Source organism: Peromyscus maniculatus, chromosome 5 (assembly GCF_049852395.1).
Source record: "Peromyscus maniculatus bairdii isolate BWxNUB_F1_BW_parent chromosome 5, HU_Pman_BW_mat_3.1, whole genome shotgun sequence".
Lineage (NCBI taxonomy): Eukaryota > Metazoa > Chordata > Mammalia > Rodentia > Cricetidae > Peromyscus > Peromyscus maniculatus.
The window spans coordinates 13,565,827-13,577,256 of NC_134856.1; the positions used below are offsets into that span (position 1 = coordinate 13,565,827).

Below are 11,430 nucleotides of genomic sequence, written 5' to 3' on the forward strand. Positions count from 1 at the left end.
AGTGACTTGTGTGGGTTTGTCATGAAGTCCCAGTAGATGTCTGAGGCAGATCCATATCTATGGGACAGGATCAAGCAGCCGGTGTGGAAGGGCCAGGAAGAAGAGAAGCCGGGAGAGCTACACAGGTGAGCAGGGAGTGTGGAGTCAGGAATGTCCTGAGGACGTAGTCACAGCCTCGGCAGGGCCGACCCTGCTCCGTGATGCCATCAAAGGAACACTAACTAATTACCTGGCCGCCAAGTCCGTTCTCATCCCGGGTAAAACGGAGACAGACAGAGAGAGACTTGGAGAAGCAACGGCTTCCACCGCTCGGAGCTTCAATTTAGCTTTCCTTTGAACGTGCCGCCGCCGCCGCCGCCGCCGCCATGATGCGCACCCAACAGGTGCAATTTAACTCAGGAAACTCAGCTTCCAATAATTCCCCGCTAGCTTTCCGCCTGTGAAAGAGTAAATAACGCAAGCGCTACAAACGCTGGGAGCAACATCTCCAATAACAGCTCTATGCTTATGAGAACTTCCCCAATTTTCTTCGGCTTCCACCGCCTCTCTCCCGACTTGGGTCTGTATCAGATTTTTTTCCCCCTTTATTGAACATCTGCCTTGGGAGCCACTGTCACAAAAAGTAATAAACACATCAATCCAAAAGAAAAAGAGGATTGCGCAGTCCAAACTACTTACCCAATCAAATTGGCAGCCAGGGGGATGAGATGGAGGGGTGAGAGCCGAGAGAGACCCGTTTCCTGGAGAATTTTCTAATAATGGTACCTCCCCACCGAGGAAGAGGGCCCACGCTGCACTCAGTTCCCAATAAGTTAATTACAGCTTCTATCACTAATTACAGATTTCAACCTTTGTTGTGATTCCCAGCCCTGGGATTAATTTGTAAATCTTTTACTCAGCCAAACCCTGACAGTTCCTGTTTCGTCTCTGCATCCTCCAAAATAGAAGAAACGGGGGAAAATCTGTCTTGGATCAAAAATCATTTTTTTTTTCCTTAAAAAATAAGCCCAGACAATAATAATGCCTTCCCAATTTATTACCCATGGAGTCTGCAAGCATGTATCAAAGACAGAGATCATTTTGTTCACTGTCCCTGATGGTCCCCACCCCCAAAGAACAACAACTAAAAATTATGCCTGAAAGGAAAAACAAAGCAATTTATGTTTCCCAGTGATCTTCCCAGAAACAGCCCAGGATTGCTTGTATAGTGAGCACACAAAATCAAATCTTTCCCTGCTGCTAAAAAAAAAAAAAAAAAAAAAAAAAAATCCTATTACAAATTACATTTAACTCAGGTGTGTATAGTTTGCCAGTTTTTATCCAATTGTAAATTAGACCAGGGTTGCCTGTTGGGAGGGAAAAGTAGCTTTTGAAACATGTCTTATTGACTGGGTGTAAATTACCTGCAGCAGATTTGTGAAGCAAATTCGAAGCAAGCGTGCCTCCCGGCAACACTGTATTGATTGGGCATTGATATTCAGCTGATTTTAAGGTGAAAAATAAATATTGTTTTAGCAGCAAATTAATTAACAAAATCATTACGCACATGGTAAGAATATTGTGTTGTTTAATACAGGGATTTAAGCTTTGAAAAAAAAACAATTATCTGAGAAATGTTCGGTTTCGCATGTAGATTAATTACCTTTATTACTAGGAGTCTCTGTGAGAATTCACAGAAAGCAGTATGATGTCTGTGGGCACCTGTTCAGTTTTCTTCAGGCTCTGGAAATGAGGGCTTCTCTCCTAACTGAAAGAAACAACTGCTCAGAGCTGGCCAGGATTAAGCTGTGCTGTTTTTATCAGAGTCCTTGAGGGACAGTTGGAAGCAGAGTGGGGTGGGGGGAACCTATCTGCCAAACCAGTTGTGGCTTCATGCCATCCATCATGTGACCTTGCCCAAGATGGTTTCACTGTTCCCATTCTCTTTCTTGACAGATCAGCTCACTTCGAGACCATGGTGTGGTGGTAAATGTTTAGAAATCAGCTCTGGAAAGAGTACTGTATTGAAGCAGGTGCCAACCGCCTTGGTGTAAATACTCCTTAAATAAATAAATAAATAAATAAATAAATAAATAAATAAATAAATAAATAAATAAATAAATAAATAAATAAATTTAAGAAAAAAAAAGCTGGGTGGTGGTGGCGCACAACTTTAATCCCAGCACTCAGGAAGCAGAGAAAGGATCTGTGTGAGTTCAAAGCCAGCCTGGTCTACAAAGTGAATTCCAGGACTGTTATACAGAGAAACCCTGTCTCAAAACAAACAAACAAATAAGTAAATAAGTATAAAGTAAATACTCCTACCATATCTTATCTCAAGCTCCCAGCTTGACTTTCCGGATTGCACTGAGAAAAGAGAAGCCTTGAGCCACCTCAGCCCAGCTCCACCTGACCTTGACCCTTTCACAGTTTCAGAATCCCACAAGTCTAAGAATTAAAATGTAAAGGCACATAGACAGGAAGAGACCCATACCTGTCTTTCTGTTAACTCAGAAGTCATTCCAGAACCTTCCAGGATAGTAAGGCTGTTTATTTTGTTTAAAAAAAAAAATTTTTTTTTTGTTTTTTTGTTTTTTGTTTTTCAAGACAGGGTTTCTCTGTGTAGCTTTGCGCCTTTCCTGGAACTCACTTGGTAGCCCAGGCAGGCCTCGAACTCACAGAGATCTGCCTGCCTCTGCCTCCCAAGTGTTGGGATTAAAGGCGTGCGCCACCACCGCCCGGCTTAAAAATTTTTTTTTAAGAATTATTTCCTTTCTGTGTAGGAGTGTTTTGACTGCATGTGTACTACGCTCACTGAATCCCCTGGAACTGGAATTATGAACAGTTCTGAGCTGTCACGTGGGTGCTGGGAATCAAACCCTGGCCTTTGCAGAAACAGGTGCTCTTAAGTACGGAGCCACCTCTCCAGCCTGGTTAGTGGGGTTTTAATGGTGGATAGCATTTTTATTTTCCCATTAATAATGGGCCCAGAATGTCCAGCTGTTTCTTAGTTTGATCTTTCTTTGAGGTGAGGGCTGGCAAGGCAGCAGATAGCATGAGGAGATGTCTGTACTGGTTTCCAGAAAGCCTCTCTTGAACTGACAGAAAAGGAAGCCTTCATCCTTGGTGTAAAAGCAGTGTGTGCATTGAAAAAAAAAAAGGAAAATTCAGGAAATCAAAGTGGGTGAAAATGTTTGCCTCTCAATAATCACCTCCTCCCAGATGAGGATATCACTCTGCTACTGTCTATCTCCCCTCTCTTACACACACTTTTACACACATATATGTACATAGGGCTGTTATGTTGAGCGTGTGCATCTATGTGTTTGTGTAGATTTTTGTGGGGTTAAACTCAGGGCATTTGGCATGCTAGGCAAGCACTCTACCACTGATATATATATATATATATATATATATATATATATATATATATATATATATATATATATAGCCCTCTATTATTTTTATAGAAAAAAATAGATCAGGCAAGGTTTTGTGATTCTTAAACAATAAAAATAATATCATGCCATCTAATACACCTGCATTAATCTTGAGGACTGCATAACCATGCATTAATCAATCTATGCTTTATTTGGGACCTCTAGTTTGTTTGGGGTAAATGGAAGACAACTGCATCATATACTCACTTTTATCTATAGCCAGTTGTTGCTGGTAAATCATTATAAGAACTGTAGTTGCAGATTCTGCTAATATACTTAGCTTAAAAAAAAAAAAAAGAAGAAACGAAACAAAAAAAAAAAAACAAACCCTCATCATCAAAGCCTGTTGTTAGTGTCTATGTGCTGACTGAACAACACTACGTGTTTGTTTGTTTGTTTGTTTTCCTGTAAGGCAATAAAAACCCGTGCAGATTTGGGTGTAGTCTTGTAGGACAAACACCACTGCTCCTCACAGTATGATCTGTGGGTACAGGGGAGGGTCCAGAGGACCCAATCATGTTCCCTCACCCAGGAAGTAAGGGGAGGGACTCACAGGATCCCCTAAAAGTGACCCTGTTCAGATGGAGCTAAAAGATGTGCAGATGGAGCCTCAGGCACGTAAGGAGCCCTTGTAGGTCAGAGGCCAGGAGATTTGGAGGCCACAGAAAACATTCTCACCATATGGACTTTTCTCCAAGAAACGGCAGCTGGAGGCAGTGTCTGATTTGCTTTTTCAATACCGTCCAAGGGGCCATTGACTCCCAAAGCTGAAGTGAGCAGTGTGAGAAAGAAGCAGCCGAGATAAGGGGAGAGTGAGTGGAGAGAAAACGCCACCGATTGATTAAAAACTCATACGAACAGCAGGGTGGAGACTGCAGAAAATCAATTTAATGAGGGAAAGAGACAAATTCAAGACATTTTCCATTATACACATGGGAAGCTTTGATAGATACTGATTTATAGTATCAGAGAAAAACAATCCAAGGCACATCTGAAAAACTTAAAGGTTGCCACTAATGGAACAAAAATGGGAAATGTACTAATTATTTTTAATGAAAGCGAGGCAATCAACATGAGTCATACAACAAAAGGGAATTAAGGAGAATCAAATAAGCCTAAAGTACAAACGAACAGAAAAACCACACATTACCGGCACCATCTAAAAACAGATCAAACCCTTAAATCAAAAGCCTTGCAGATAGGTAGACACTATTCTCAGACTGGGCCAAAAGATAGTCCAGGTGTGCCGGTACTGACTTATGACCCCAGCATCTGGAAGGTTGAAATAGGAGGACCGTGAGTTCAGGCCAGCCTGGGCTACATAGCTGGATGCTGTGTCAGATTATTAAAAACAAATTATTGCCATTTAAATAGCCCCACCACATAAGTATTCCAAGTGTTAAATACTGAGTTATGTAAGGTTGATTTATACATGGTGTTTTCTATTCCCTCTCGAGGAGGAACATATTCTTTAAAACTCACCACAGAATATTTACATAAAGTATTTTCTTTTAGTCCCAAGGCTGGCCTTAACAACTTTGAAAAGTATCAAACAGCCTCCAGAGAACAGCTTTAAAGTTGAGACTAGAGTCCAATTATCTCCCCCAAGTTTGCAGAATCCTCTAGAAAGTTTTGGGAGAAAAAAAATCTAAGAGTAAGAGACAGTCTGTAGTTACATTAGAGACCTTAAAATCCTTCAATAAACGGCCCCCAAGCTGTAAAGCATTTCTGGAAATGGAGAAAATGGAAGTGAAAGCAGTCCCAAAGTGGTCCTGCCTTACCCTCCTCAGACATGGAGGAACCCCGAGAGGAATAAGAAGATGCCTCGATATTAGAAAAGAAGGGATCCGCAGGTGCGGACCATGGGGACCAACAGTGCTCAACCCCTTCTCGGTGACCTTCAGTCTGGTTCTGTCTGCTGACACAGCAGAAAGACACCTGGAGAGCCCATGGCATCTGCCCTGCTCAAAGGAGCTTTCTGTGACCCTGGGGCACTGACCCCCTTGCCTTGAAGACGGTGAATTGCTTAATATCAGGAAAGTTCTAAATTGGGGGCCGGTATAATATTCTACAAAGTGAAATATCAGCTGATAAAGACCCACAGGAAAGTTCTCTCTAAACATCTTTCCAAAGTGAGTGTTTGCCACAGCCCCCTCTATTCTGGGAGCTCACCACCACCATACTCAGGGCTTATAAACCACAGACTTACTGATCTGGAGGATGGAGAGCTCGGGGCATTGGCAGATTTAATGTGGCCTTCTTTCTTAGTTCCCATGCCACAAAAGAGATAGGCAGCTATCTGGAACATGCTAATCCCATTCAGGAGGGCTCCATCTTCTTGATTTCATCATGTCCCCAAGTCACTTTGGGATGGTGCTGTGTTTTAGCCCGTGGTTTTTAGAGGGACTCATTCAGGCTATAGAACCCGCATATCTAAAGGACTGAGTTCCCCTCATTTTTGCTTTTGAAGTGGGAGGAAGCAAGTGTGACCAGAAGCCAAGCCACATCTACACCTTGAAAGGGAGACCCTCACAGTTTTCCAACTTCTCTGCCCCTCCCCACTTTTTCTTGCTGTTGTCTCTCCAGGAAAAAAAAAAAAAATTGGTGTCTGGTATATTGTTTGAACTGTTTTTCAAATTCCAATTGAGTAAAAATCCTACCAAGTGCTTTGAGATATAAACGACATCACACAAATCCATTTTACTGGTAGCTATTACACCCACTTAGCAGAAGACCAAGGCACAGAGGAGGAAACCAAGGCACAGAGGAGAAAACCAAGGCACAGAGGTCAGGTGTCTTTCCCAGGGTCTTGGAGTAGCAGAAGCTGCCGACTTCTGTCCGGCCTTCCTGCTCCCTCAGCAATACTGTGAAACCTTAACTGATTCATCAACAAACTTCATGAGGAAAGTGCTTTGGCCAGCTTCACAAGTGCTCAGAAGGTTCTAAAACAATGAATGTGGCTAGTTGGAGCAGCTATTACCCGTGAACTTTGCCATTGAGAGCCTGCCCTGATCTGTGACTGGTTTTTCTCTCTAATTAAATGGGAGAAGAGTGTGTGTGTGTGAGGGGGGATTCCTTGGCTCTGTCTAGCCCCTTTCCCTTCAGTCAGCCTCGGAGCCCACTCCTGGGAAATGAGGTGAGAGGGATGTCACCCTGGCAGCCTATCACTCAAGCAGAGGCAGCCAATGACTTCACCGAAGAAGGGCGCAGATGCAAATGAGGTACCAAGACCTTTCCCATGTGATTTGCTCATGGCTGAGGACAAGGCTCTCTGAACTCCGGAGTTCGTTGGCTTTTTTTTTGTCCCAGGCTTGGCACAAAGATTTACGACCCAAGTGTGACCACACTCGCCATCCATCACGATTAGTTACAATAAAATCTCTCTTCGTGTTTTTAAAAGCCCTTCGCGTTACATTCCATTATGCAGTTAACATCTCGCAGATGGTCAGGCCATTGTTCACCCGGGGAACCATTTTTTGATGTCTGAAAACCAAAGCAGGCAATCAGCACTTGACCTTCCCTGAGACCCTAGAGACCCAAGCCCGGAGCAGAAGAGAGAGAACAAAGAAGGGGCGGGGTGGGGGGGGGAACGGGACCCTGATTTGTCCACAAGAACTTGGCGGTTGAGCCAAAAGCTGTGGACAGAGAGGATGGGCTCAGGTGATCAGCCTCTTCCTCGAGGGAAGCTAACCCAGATGCTCTCCTGTACCTAGCATACCTGGCCTGTCTCCTGTAAGCATCTGAATTAACTGCACATGAATGCAAGCCTGAGCCATGGCACTCCCAGGGAGTCCTGTTCCCAGCCTTCACGCAGCCTCTGATCCACAGTCCTGCTGGGGAAAGATGAAAAGACAATTATGGACAGCACTAGGCCGGTGAGCATCTCCTCCCACTGCCCACCCAACCCTGGGCTCCACTAGCTGGGTATGGGGACTGACATGGTCGGCTAGGCTCCGCACCCTGCTAAGTCTGGGGTTCGTTATTTGTGGGGGGTATTCTGTGCGCTCCCCATGGGCAAAGTATGGAGCATCGCCCCTTGACACTTGGCCATGTGATTTTGTTTAGCCAACAGCATGTGGCAAGATGCCATGCTTTATGTACCCTCCCAGGATTCTGCTGGGTTTCACTTTGCATCTGATACTTGGGAGAGAGGTTTCTCCCTTGGGGCAGGTCCTGAAATTGAAGACTCCCAAGCAAGTCACAGTGACCCACAGCTGGCGTTGGTGGCCTTGGTAAACTGTGCTGCAAGCTGTGTCTAACTGTGCCTAGTAAGGGCTGAAGAGTTGAGTCAGAGAAGAGGGCTGACTAGGTCTTCCTGACTGATGCTTCCATGCTCTGGACCTTCTCCATGGACAGCATCTTGGTTCCCATGGGCCTCTGTCCTGGCTGCAGTCTCCAGCTGACAATGGTACCCTTCCAGCAGTGGCTATCTGGCTGTGTCCTGCTGGTCTTCACCCACAGCTGGACTGTATGTCCACTGTGAAAACAGATTGCTGCAGCTGGCTCTCTGTAGTTGTCCCCCAAAGAGTCTTATTAAAAGCTGGGTCCCCAGGGCTACGTTGATCCCAGGAGTAGCCTTGGGAAGAACAACTGGATTATGGAGGCTAAAAGCTGTTCACGGATGCATCCATCAGAGTTCTTGACTGAGTGGACCATTGAGAGGCGCTGAGAACTCTGGGAGGTGGGGCCTGCTGGGAGGAAGTGGTACTCCAGGTATTCTTTTGAAGATTAACCTTGTTCCCACCATCATCCCACCAGGAGCTGAGCAGCCTGGAACAGTGGAGCTGGACAGCATGGACTGAAATTGTGAGTCAAGATAAACCCTCCTCCTTCAAATTGACTTACGTCAGCTCTTCTGCCATAGCAACAGACCGCTGACTAGCCCCGATGAAGACACTCCATGCTCACGCTGCCTCTAAGCTGTCTCACAGTTTCTGCCAGAAACCCAAACACTAGCCCTGGGTGACCAGCTCTTCACGTCGCTTCTCTGTACCTTCCTTTTTCTCTCTGCCACGTTATGCCCACCTGCCACCTGGGCCTTCATTCTCCTCCTCTGTCTCGAGCCAGAGTTACACCTAGAATGTTCTCCCACAGATCTGACCTACCCCAGAAGCAGTACAAAGGCTGCTTCCTCAGAGAGGCCTTCACGGTCCACCTACCTTCTGGCCGCCGCCCTCCATTTCAGTGCATGGGGGCTCTGGCCACCATGGATGATTATCTTCTCTGTTAGGATACTTCCTGTCTGTGCCCTCCTCACAAAATGAGTGACAGCTGCTTTCCTTTCATGTGTCCCCAGGGCCTGGTACAGGAGTGCTTGATAGACATTTGTCAAAAAAAACCTGCCTTTATACACGAATGCATTTGAGTCAACCTTCTTACTTTACGGTTGAAGGGACTGATTCCCAAGGAGTTTGTGCCTGGCCAGGTCCTGAAGGTAGCTAGTGGCTAGGCCTGGAGGGGAACTTGGGTCTGCTGACCCCATTCCAGTGCTTTTCTCGACTACAGCACACCTCTTTATTCCACCTCCAGATAGTCTGTCTCCTTTCCTTCCTCGTGCCTCTGTTTAACATCCAATAATATCAGAAACTCTTCCCGATGTCTACTACACAGCCCCTTGATACAGCTTATGACCCCTTTAACTCAACCTTTGGCCTATGAAATTCCGGCCGCATTTCCATTCCCTGCTTATAAAAGGATGGTAATGATAACAGCCAGCATTTAAAGGGGATGGAGAAGTAGCTCAGTGGTTAGGTCTTGCAGAAGCCCAGAATTTGTTCCCCAGTCCCCTTGTTTGGATGGCTCACAACGGCCTTCAACTCCAGCTCCAGGGGTTTCTGATGCTCTCACACATCACCCATGTGCACATTCTCTCTCTCTTACACACACACACACACACACACACACACACACACACACACACACACACACACATGCGCGCACCAGCAATCACTGAGTACTTGTGTGTCTGACTCTATTAATCTCCCTGGCCACTCAGCAGGCAGGCGCTGTCACCTCCTTCATCTTTTCTAGAACAACTGAAGGCCCAGAGTGGCTGCTGGCTAAGTCATTACCCATGTGTGTCACCGTCACCAAAATACCTCACTGAGGCAACTTAGGGGTGGAAGGGCCTAGTTTGGTCCCTGGTTTCCAGTATTTTCGGTCCACCGACCGTGGCGGGAGATCTGATCAGTTTACCCTGGCAGAAGAGAACCTTCGAAGGCCTGTCCCTGGGCCCTATCTCCTGAAGGCTCCACGGCTTCCTCAGGTAGCGCTGCCGTCGGGAAACAAGAGCTCAGAACATGAGCCTGTGTGGGCGTTTCAGATTCAAGCACCACAGTGACTCGCTTACCCCAGGCTGCAGAGTGCTCGTTGGCAGTGGCGGTCCAGCTGGGAAACGGGGCCAGGCAGCATGGCTCTGGACCCTGGACACCTTCTGTGTGGTCCTAACCCGATCAGTAGTCTGGTGGAATCCCCCACCAATAGCACACACTTACTCGACCAGAAATAGCACCATCCGCCGGTGTCTTGCAAGGAAACAGCTCCATTAACAAAACCAAATAGTACCAGTCTCTCATTTTAACGAGGTTCCTATGGAGTTAGGGAGAGAAGCACCATCTCATTTAACAGACGAGCAAACAGGCCTTGGAGAATGAAGGAAGAGGATGTGGCAATTCAGACAGTTCGATTTAAAGACACTCGTCCAGATTTTTGAGACCTCTGGGTATGATGCAAACTAGCAGTTATAAACACACACGATGGCACCTAGTGGGTCATCAGATGACAGCTACCACTGCAAGGTGGATCCACCACTGGGCACAACGGTTCTCTGGACAGAGCTGCTGGGTCCAGCTATTAAGCAGATGTGGATTTCAGGGACTCCTGAGGAAAGTATCGATCCACTAACGACCTGCCTAAATCACTTGAAAGCCGTCTGCAAACAAAACGCCCTTGAGAAATCATCAGTTGTCACCGCTCTTTCACCTCGGTGGCCAGCGGCTTCAGACAGCAAACTTCATTCCCTAATGTGCATCGCCGCCCGCCCCCCCCCCACACACTTCCTCAGCCTCTCAGTGTGCTGGTTAACAGCTCGGGGACAGGATGGTAGCCTTCCCAGGCCTTCCACTGCCCAGCTAAAAAGGAATGAAGCTCTGTGCTGACCCCCAAGAGCTTCAAACCCGATTCATTTTCTCTAGGTCCTAATAAATGAGGAGGAGGCAGAGTGTCTCCCTGCTCACTTTTCAATCGTGTGATCCATCTTGGAGATGTGGTGGTGCGGCTGGGAGTGTGGCTGACCATTTCAGCACTGAGCTCATCAGACCCTTCATCTCCATCCCTCCCTGTCCCTCTCCTTTCCTCGACGGCACAGCCACCAGCTAAATCCCAGGACCCCAAACTAGAAGGCTTTGCTTGGAAAATACTAGAGTTCTCCTCCTCATCTTTATCCATGGCAAATCCATTTCAGCACTGGCTATGCCCAGCCTGCAGTCTGGAAGCTGGTGGGGAGAAAGGATCCCCCAAACAGGTCAAATGATCCCCTGAAGTGAACAGGAAGGCAAAGTCTAATGTTGGGGGAAACTTACCAAGGAACAGACTTTCTCAGGCGTCCAAAGCCAAATCTTTGTTTTTCTGGAAGGTAGGACTTAGTACCGAGAAGGGCAGATTCCAAGAAGGTCCTGGAAGCTAGTTCAGAACTGGAGGCAGGACCTGCCATAGACCAGAGCTGGGTGACAGGAAATTGCTGGTAGCTTGAAGGGTAGCTTGACAGGTGTAGATACGGAAGCAGAGGGCCCAGCCTCCGAGTGAGCATGTGTCCTGTTGAAGTGATCCAGTCCTGGCTTCAGAGGCCCGGGAGGAGCCATGTACTTCCAGCCACTGGAAGGCAGGGGCTTGGGGACAAGAGCCATTCTGACTTCTCCCAAAGGCTCAGGCTCTGCCGGTCCCCACGATCTAAAGGGTGACACACTGCCCCAGAGTTTGGAGCTCCCTTTGTATTTCACTCTCTGGAGGACCT

General features: G+C 46.7%; 1 long non-coding RNA gene across 1 annotated transcript in view; it reads left to right on the forward strand.

Moving 5' to 3' along the window:
- The window catches only part of LOC121829341 (uncharacterized), a 28,919-nt gene extending 18,284 nt beyond the window's left edge, over positions 1-10,635 (forward strand). Inside the window, exons 2-3 of the long non-coding RNA XR_006072105.2 lie at positions 7,133-7,294; positions 8,178-10,635. This is a non-coding gene — a long non-coding RNA (uncharacterized LOC121829341). The remainder of the gene's footprint in view (positions 1-7,132; positions 7,295-8,177) is intronic.
- The last annotated feature ends 795 nt before the right edge of the window (positions 10,636-11,430 follow it).